This window comes from Halyomorpha halys, unplaced genomic scaffold (assembly GCF_000696795.3).
Source record: "Halyomorpha halys isolate HHAL.00 unplaced genomic scaffold, Hhal_1.1 Scaffold1202.1, whole genome shotgun sequence".
Lineage (NCBI taxonomy): Eukaryota > Metazoa > Arthropoda > Insecta > Hemiptera > Pentatomidae > Halyomorpha > Halyomorpha halys.
Window position 1 is genome coordinate 124,504 of NW_027113531.1, and position 8,277 is coordinate 132,780.

Consider the following 8,277-nt stretch of genomic DNA (forward strand, 5'->3'; position numbering starts at 1 on the left):
AACAAGATAACAACCACAGTAAGTATAGAAAATTTAATTTATTAATAATAGACTAAAAGTGGAGAGAAAAAAATAGTTTGAAATTTGAAAAGGACCCTTATGTTACTTAGCGTTCTATGAAATGACTGATACTCGAAGGGATAAATAAACATTATATTAAATTACTGATATAATGAAGATTAAATAACAAATGAGGAGAAACCATATTTGGAATAACATAAATGAGTAAAAATTTATTTATTAGAGCCATATTAAATTTCAGACCTTCATCAGGTTTAACACAAAAAAACAAGTATAATAAATAAATGGAATTACTGATTGAATTGAATTTATATTGAATGATTGCAAAACGAAAAAATAACAAACATTATAGATACTAAATAGTTTGAATGAAAATGTATAGCCTAAGAATAATAAGAAGATAAAGGCTATCTGAGAATAGGTAGAATTAAAATTAAGGAAAAAGAAAAAGTAAAGTAATAAAATGTATGAATAAAATCAAAATTTTATTTGTAACTTTTTGGCTTACATTGCTATATATTTTATATCTCTTGTTCTAGTATTTTACTTACATATTTCATTAATTATAATTTTTAATTATGAGAGATATTTGACCGTGGATGATAAATGAGGAGAAGATGGTTGGGGGTGCGGTCAATGAAAAACACAAATAAGTATGATTTTCTAGAGTTTCTAGCCTTCTTCAGGGCTAAAAACAAAACAAGATAACAACCACAGTTAGTATAGAAAAATAAAAAAAGAAAGTATAAACAGAATAATTTTACACATACAATGAATAATTTTACTATATTAATAATTTATTATACTATATTAATTTATTATACTATATTAATAATTTATATGAATTATTTTACTATATTAATAATTTATTCCGCTTCTCTCATCACTTCATTTTATTAATTCAATTTTAGTCTATTATTAATAAATTAAAACTTGGTACTTCCCCATTTTTACTAAAGGAGGATTATATGATACAATAATCTTGACTCGCACGATAGAGATACCATATTATATATTTCTTCAATAATTGTAAGGATCACTTACTATATCGCTAATATTGATTACTCTCTGTAATTAACTGAAGTCGATATTACAATATGTAAATAAAAAAAATAATAGATCATTGACGCTTGATATCTATTTAATAAAACAATACCCACCAGTTTTGTTTTGCGTGGATCTATGGAAGATTTATTGTGTAAACCTCACGTAATTTCTTTCTATTTTCATATAGATTTATAATGCCTGTTTTTTTCATTCATTTTTTTTTGTTACAACTATCCATTTTCCATTGCGCTGTGTAGATAGGATCCTATTACATTATCTATTCTACTTCCAGCCTGGCATTAATGAATATGAAGTTAAAACCTGGTCCTTCCACATATTTATGGGTCCCGATAATGGATTTCACATTAACGCTTGGTTTTATTTTTTCTTATGCTAAAAGATACCACTTGTATAGTATTTTTTTTCTTTTTCGACTACGAGATATATCATAAAAATAATTCATCCTTGTAACATTTTTGTATTTTTTATATTTCTGATTTAAACATTCAATGAACTTCTTAACCATCCTTACCCATTAATTCTTAATCTTTCATCCTTAACAATCCCTGATAATCCTCCGAGGCGTCTGAAAAGAAGATGGCCACGGGACCTTCTAATTTAAATGATTGAAGTACCACCAATGGGTGGTTCCTTCCCAAGATTTTCAAGTGTATATGAAACATACAACATATTTACCTATTGTATTATTTTGTACAGTTGTAAATTACAATAAATAAATAAAAAAAAAAAAAAAAAAAACATTCATGGTACATTGAGTATTACCATTTCTATCTAATGGTAAATTAAAAAACGAAATCACAAATACATTTTGAAAAAAATATTACATACAATAGGGGTATTCATTATGTTGTGTTAAATGTAAAATGTTTTACCATGTAAATGTTATAAGTATATGATTGTGAGCAGCCCTATTTAAAGCCATGTTAAATATTAAATGCACTCCTAGCGGATTTTCTGAGCAACTTGTTTTATAACCTTTCCTTCGAAACCTTCATGTTATATGTCATATATTGTCCTAAAATAATTTATTACAACATGACTAAATTGAGTGAAAAGTGGAAGTTGTGTGAAAGTCAAGATGTGCTAATCGACTACTGTCATTCAATTATTATTATTGTCATCCATTACTTCATCAGATTTGAAAAATCCAAAACAACATTAATACACAAACAAAACACAAACTACGAGCAAATAACCCTACACGACAACAAACAAAACGGTGACGAGCTCAGTTGTTCTGTGACGTTATTCTTTATTTAACAGACTAGCAACCATGTTATATGTTATATCGCTTTAACATGGTAAAAAAAGGAAATATTTTTCGATTTATCAGGCTTTGACATGCTAAACTAACGATCATGTTACCCCTAATATGGTAGTCTAAAACAAAGATGAACGTGTACTTTTCTTTGGCAAATAGCATTTTCTCATTACTAAAATTCACCAGTTTTCCACACATGATTAAAGAATTCGAGTAGCCAGTTTAAACAGTTTTGTTGGAGGTGTTGAATCATTGCGTAATGGATGTCATCGAGACCGGGTGACGTTCCTTTGAGATTTCGGAGAATCGGTTTAAGTTCCCACATAGAGAAAGGAGAGTTATATTTTTTTTCTGGGTCTTCGGTGTGGTAGTATATGGGGTTATCTGCGGGTTCCTGATCTTCTGTATCATCCGAATGAATGGAGGATGGATTAAAGATTTTTGAGTAATATTCACCGAAGTTTTCAGCAATTATTTCAGGGTCATCGGTCAGTTTCCCGTGACAAAGAAGTGTTTATCGGGTTGCTGGATAGTGTTTGTGGATTATATGGATAAGCTATTTTATCTTTGACTACTTCTCTGGATTTTATCGAATTTTTGTAATATTTTCAATAAAAAGGGATAAACAGAATTAAAAAAATGTAAAGTGGTGTTTTTCATTCAATTAAAATGATTATGGTTTTAAATGACATGTTCCGTGGTTTAACTTAGCTTAAATTTATGAAAAACTGTATGCAAATGTTGAACATATTTCATTGAAAATAAATAAATTATAAACGATATTTAAGTCCTTTATAATTGCACATAATCTATAATTGAAGTTTCTGATCCATTTCGGGAAGATTCTATTGTATCATCATCTTCTACTTCATCAGAGCCATCGAATGGTTCTAAACAAATATTTTATTACTGAATTAAAATTAGGTACCTGATAAACAATAGAAATAATATTTACAAAATATACGTAAATAAATTAGCTGTATCTTTGGTAATTCGTTTCTTAAAGATTCCCTCAATTTTCTTAATAAATTATCTTCTAAATGAGTGACTATAATTTTTGAGAAGACATTTATTTTTTTAAGTTATTCGAAAAAATGTTATTTTTTTTAAGTCAATTTTTAAAGCCAGGCCAAAATTGTCAAAAATTTTTCATTATGATAATTATATAAAATACATACCTACACATAAGGAGAACTTCACTATTATAGTAATGTATGTGTGCTACAATAACTTTAATTGCTACCATACTTTTTCAACGAACATGCAACACATTTTATTAAATGCATAACATTGATAATCAGCATGGAAGTTCAAAATTACTCTTCTTAATCTCCAAAAGTTTATTTAGAAAGAAGGTAAAATTTCTTTTTCACTAAAATATTTAAATGTTTTATTTTAGTAAAACGAATGAACAATGAAATTGAAAATAAAATGATAAATGATAAATTGTTCATTAAAACAAATATTTTATTGAATGAGATTTGATCGGAATGAATTAAAACTCTCGTTAAGTTGGTTAATGATACGCATTTTTTCCTTTTTCATTCAGCTTTTTTCTCCTTAAAACCTATTTTTTTTCCCGTTCTTTTCTAAAAAAGAGGTTTCGTAGTACTTAGTAATACTCACAATGTAATTCAGATATAAGCCACTCACTATTTTTCATTGTCTGTCATAATGTTCAATTTGTAGATTCAATTTATTTATTTAATTTCCAATTTTTTTAGACACTATTGCATATCTTATATTATACATATCTTCTTACCTACATGATATTATATTTCATCTGTCACTGTTTTCAATTTACTACCATACAATTCCACGAATATCAATCAATTATAATTTTGTACTATTCAATTATCAGTTATCAATTTTTTATCATTTATGATTTAATTCAATATTTTGTATAATTCTAAATTTGTTTGTATACTATTCCTTTTCAATTTTATGTTTCTCTAAATGTTGTTCTTATCTCTTTTGTTCTATAGCCCTGATGAAGACCTGAAACTCAGGTCGCAACGTCGGCATAAAATAAATAAATATGGTTTTGTTTATTTATGTTGTTCTTTGCTGACCGCACCCCCCGACAAACTTCTCCAATTATTATTATTATAACTCTCTATACCTGCTAATATGATATCTATACGCATTGTGAGTATATGCTAATGTTTATGAAGTAAAAATTTAGTTCACTGATATATTAAGTTCTTATAGAAAAATAAAAATATATATAACTAGATGTAGCTTATAAAACAAAATTTTTTTGTTTTTATTTTCTTATTCTATACATTAGTTCAATTGATTTCTCTCTCCCTCCCCCAGCCGATTATATCGCTGCCTGGTGCATACTATTGAAAGAAAACATAAACTCAAATTTTTCTTTTATTTATTTTTTTACCTCTTCTGAAGTAAAACTTGGAAGTAGAAGTAAATGTTAGAAGTTGACAGTTACATGGTACGGCAATTTTTCTAACGATTTAGTAGTTTTTATTTTCTTAAAACAAATTAAGTTGTTTCTCTAATCAATTATAGTTGTAACTATTTAAAATCTAGCGATAGATATCGAATCTAGAAGATTTTATTTTAGGGAGGTCCAATTTAATTTTTAAATCGTTTCGTGTTCTTAGTTACTAATATTATGAGTATAGCTAGACTCCATATGAAACTTTTATAGATATATATGGCAATAAAGTTAGAAGACTTAGAGTAAGACAATTAGAAAAAGATGGAGAAGGGAGAAAATTTTATTTTTCTTCGCTGGACTAAAAGGTACATCCATCCTAACTAATAAAGACAGTGCCTCTTTTTCTCCTTTAGCCAGTCGGCCCGGGATCCTAACCTTGATATATCAGCCTCAGGTCTCTGCTTCGTCGACTTCTTATAGGATTAAGTCTATCTTCTCTCTGGCTTACCCCATATTCCACCTTAACTTTCTACCATTACTTCTTAAATGTCATTTCGATTGTTGGCAATATGTTTCCATTAGCGCACTGTGCAAAGATATTAGAATCCAAATACTAATTATAAACCATTACACTATTAATTGTGTAATTAATTTTTTTTTTAATATAATAAACTTTACTAAACAAGAGAATGTTCTATGTACTGGGACAGTGACTTTTAACTTTACACTTTCTTGAAAAGATTCAGGGACAATATTTTACATCAATAGTTAGTAAACGGTTAAAGTTTACTTTTCCTTTTGCCTCTTCTTCGCATCTCATACTATATTTTTAGCTGTAAAAAACCTTTACTCCCCCCCCCCTCATGTAGTAAGTCAATACTACTGGGGTAGTATGAGGATCACGAGGGCTTTACCGATAGGAATAACCCTATTTACCCCAATAGGATAGATCTGAGAAAAGTAATCAGACTATGAAAGGTACCATTCTGCCAATACTTGAGACTGCGTTGGCTCTCCTGTCATGGAATAATCAAGAAAATGCCTAAAAAACAAATAAACAGCACTGAAAACTGGGCCTGAAAATGTAATAGTTTAAGAAAAGGTGAGAATCGAATTGAAAATCCTTGCTGGTACACAAACTAAAAGAGGATTCTCGACAGAGGGACCTGGGAAGAAATAATTTAGGTTAAGGAAACTCACAACGTGGAAAATTCTAAAATGAAAAAGAAAGAAAAAAAGCGAAACTTTTCATATATATATATATATATCGCTTCTTAATCATTTCAATATTTACTTACCACACTTCTCCTCTCACAAGGTAATTTTTCACCTATTTTAATAATTTCTTTCAATGTTTATTTTACCCTCCGGGGTTCAACCAGCCTCATAAAGTGGATACATTAAATTGGATTAAAATCTGGCAGTCGAGCGTGATTCCGGTAAAATCACCCTCTTGCACAACTGTCGGTCTGGCAACAGTAGTTCCCTTCAAAGTACTGCATCCCTAACACTATATGATTTTTAAAAGGAAATTTGAGTTTTATATCTTTTTAATAAATTCATTGCAATAAGTTCTCATTTATCGTTACATAATTATTTTTTCTTATCACAGTGTATGACTTTTTTCCCTTCAAACTCCTTATGTTGGTTTCTAAAGTCTTGGAATTTCTCACGTTGACGTCCGGTATCTAATCTTTATCAAACCTAGGGATTCTTCTTTACCCTGGAACTCGTACTTAGTTAAAAAATTGTTCCCTTTTTTCCTGGGAGGTGAGCCAACTCTTTTTTTCACCTATTTGTTCACTTTCACTTATCTATATATGAAATGTATAGTAAGGGGGTGTGTAAATAAATTTCAAAACGAAGTTTTCAAAGGAAAGACATGTATAAGTCTCTGAGTCCAAATAATCTAGTTTTACAAAATCTACGTTAACAACTCGGAATCTAAAAAGAAGTATGAAACTAAAATTGCTCATATAAGGGAGGTATGGACCTGTAATGTTACTACGACTTCTTTGATAAAAATTATTGACCGCATGTTCTAATTTATTTAATCAATTTTTTTATAATTAACCTTACGCAGATTTAATGATTTTAATTAAACTGTGAATATCGATGTGCGATAAAATCTTCTTTAATATGAGGTAGGTAATATCTTCATTAAAATTGTACGTTGGTCGTGAAAAATTTACGATACAATTTATAGAAGAAAATACACTATTCAGGACCCCCGAGTCGTATAATAGCAATCGCTCGCGCTCACAAGGTCCAACGCAACCGTTTCGTGTAATCTTACAAATTTTGATTTTTACTGTTTTGGGCAACGGATTTAAAAAGTTTGTTTGAATTTTCTTCTAACTTTTTGGTTAGCTAAGTCTTTTATTATCAATACAACTGTTACTTAGGTGAACTAACCACGATCTTGATATTTCATCCATTCATCTATATCTGCATATCTAATAACTGAGCTGTACTAGAAGGGAATATTCCAAGGATAAACACTAGTAATTGAGGAAAGCCGGCGAGATAGGCTACTCAAACAAACACCAGGCACCTTCCACCTTAAAATTTCTGGCATTATTTTTTTTCTTTGTAAATTGATTATTACATCTGTATTTACATACAAATGCATCTAATAATTTGCTTTAAGATTATAATAGTATGATGCATACATAATACCCCTTTGTAGCACTCTAATGACATTTCTACACTAGAAGATCTCGAGGACATATTTTCAGATGCCACTGAGGATTGTGAGGAATGGAAGAGGAAGAAAGGTTAGAAACTAGTGCGTTTAGGTGGTTATAGGGTTTATAATGAAAGAATTAATATCTGGTCCGGGCTAGATCGGTTAAATATGGAACATTAAGGTCTTTATGGATGATCTTATTTGTGACAATAACGAGAATTGACGTTTTGACATAGAATTTTGGATTGTAAGGAATGGATACGAGAGGAATTCGAAGGTTTAGTGGAGCCCCAAAGCTTTACTCCGTACGCCTAGATTAGCCTTATTACAGTCATGTATATCAGTCTTTTGTAATGGATTGGAAGCTCAGACCGTCTGTCTAGTAAATATTGTAATAATCGGAATATATCGTTGCAATTAAAGGGTTATTATTAACTGTTAGCAATATCACTTTTGCAAACTGGTGGTTAGTTAAGAATCTTTGAAAATCTAATAAAATAAAAGAAGCAAGTTATTTGAAATTTCGAAAGTCAGGTCTTGAAATTTAATGTTTGTGATTTACTACTATAACTAACAATACTTCACCAATATACATAAAAAGTTTTAGAGAAAACAACTTACCTCGTCACATACAAGCATTATTAACAGAAAAACGCCAGGCAAGAGCGAGGTGGCATAGATCAATTTATCCCTAGGACAAAACTCATTACAATAAATTGACTAACAGACTAAAAGCAGAAATTATAAAACACAAAATACAAAATTTCCAGAACTAATCAGAAAACTTAAATACCACTGACAAATCATTATGGAGAACTACTAAAAAGCTACTAAAAT

At 29.5% G+C, this 8,277-nt stretch overlaps 1 long non-coding RNA gene across 1 annotated transcript in view; it reads right to left on the reverse strand.

Annotated features, from left to right (window-relative positions):
* Nucleotides 1-3,128: 3,128 nt before the first annotated feature.
* The window catches only part of LOC136796657 (uncharacterized), a 7,859-nt gene continuing 2,710 nt past the window's right edge, over nt 3,129-8,277 (reverse strand). Inside the window, exon 2 of the long non-coding RNA XR_010844411.1 lies at nt 3,129-3,240. This is a non-coding gene — a long non-coding RNA (uncharacterized lncRNA). The remainder of the gene's footprint in view (nt 3,241-8,277) is intronic.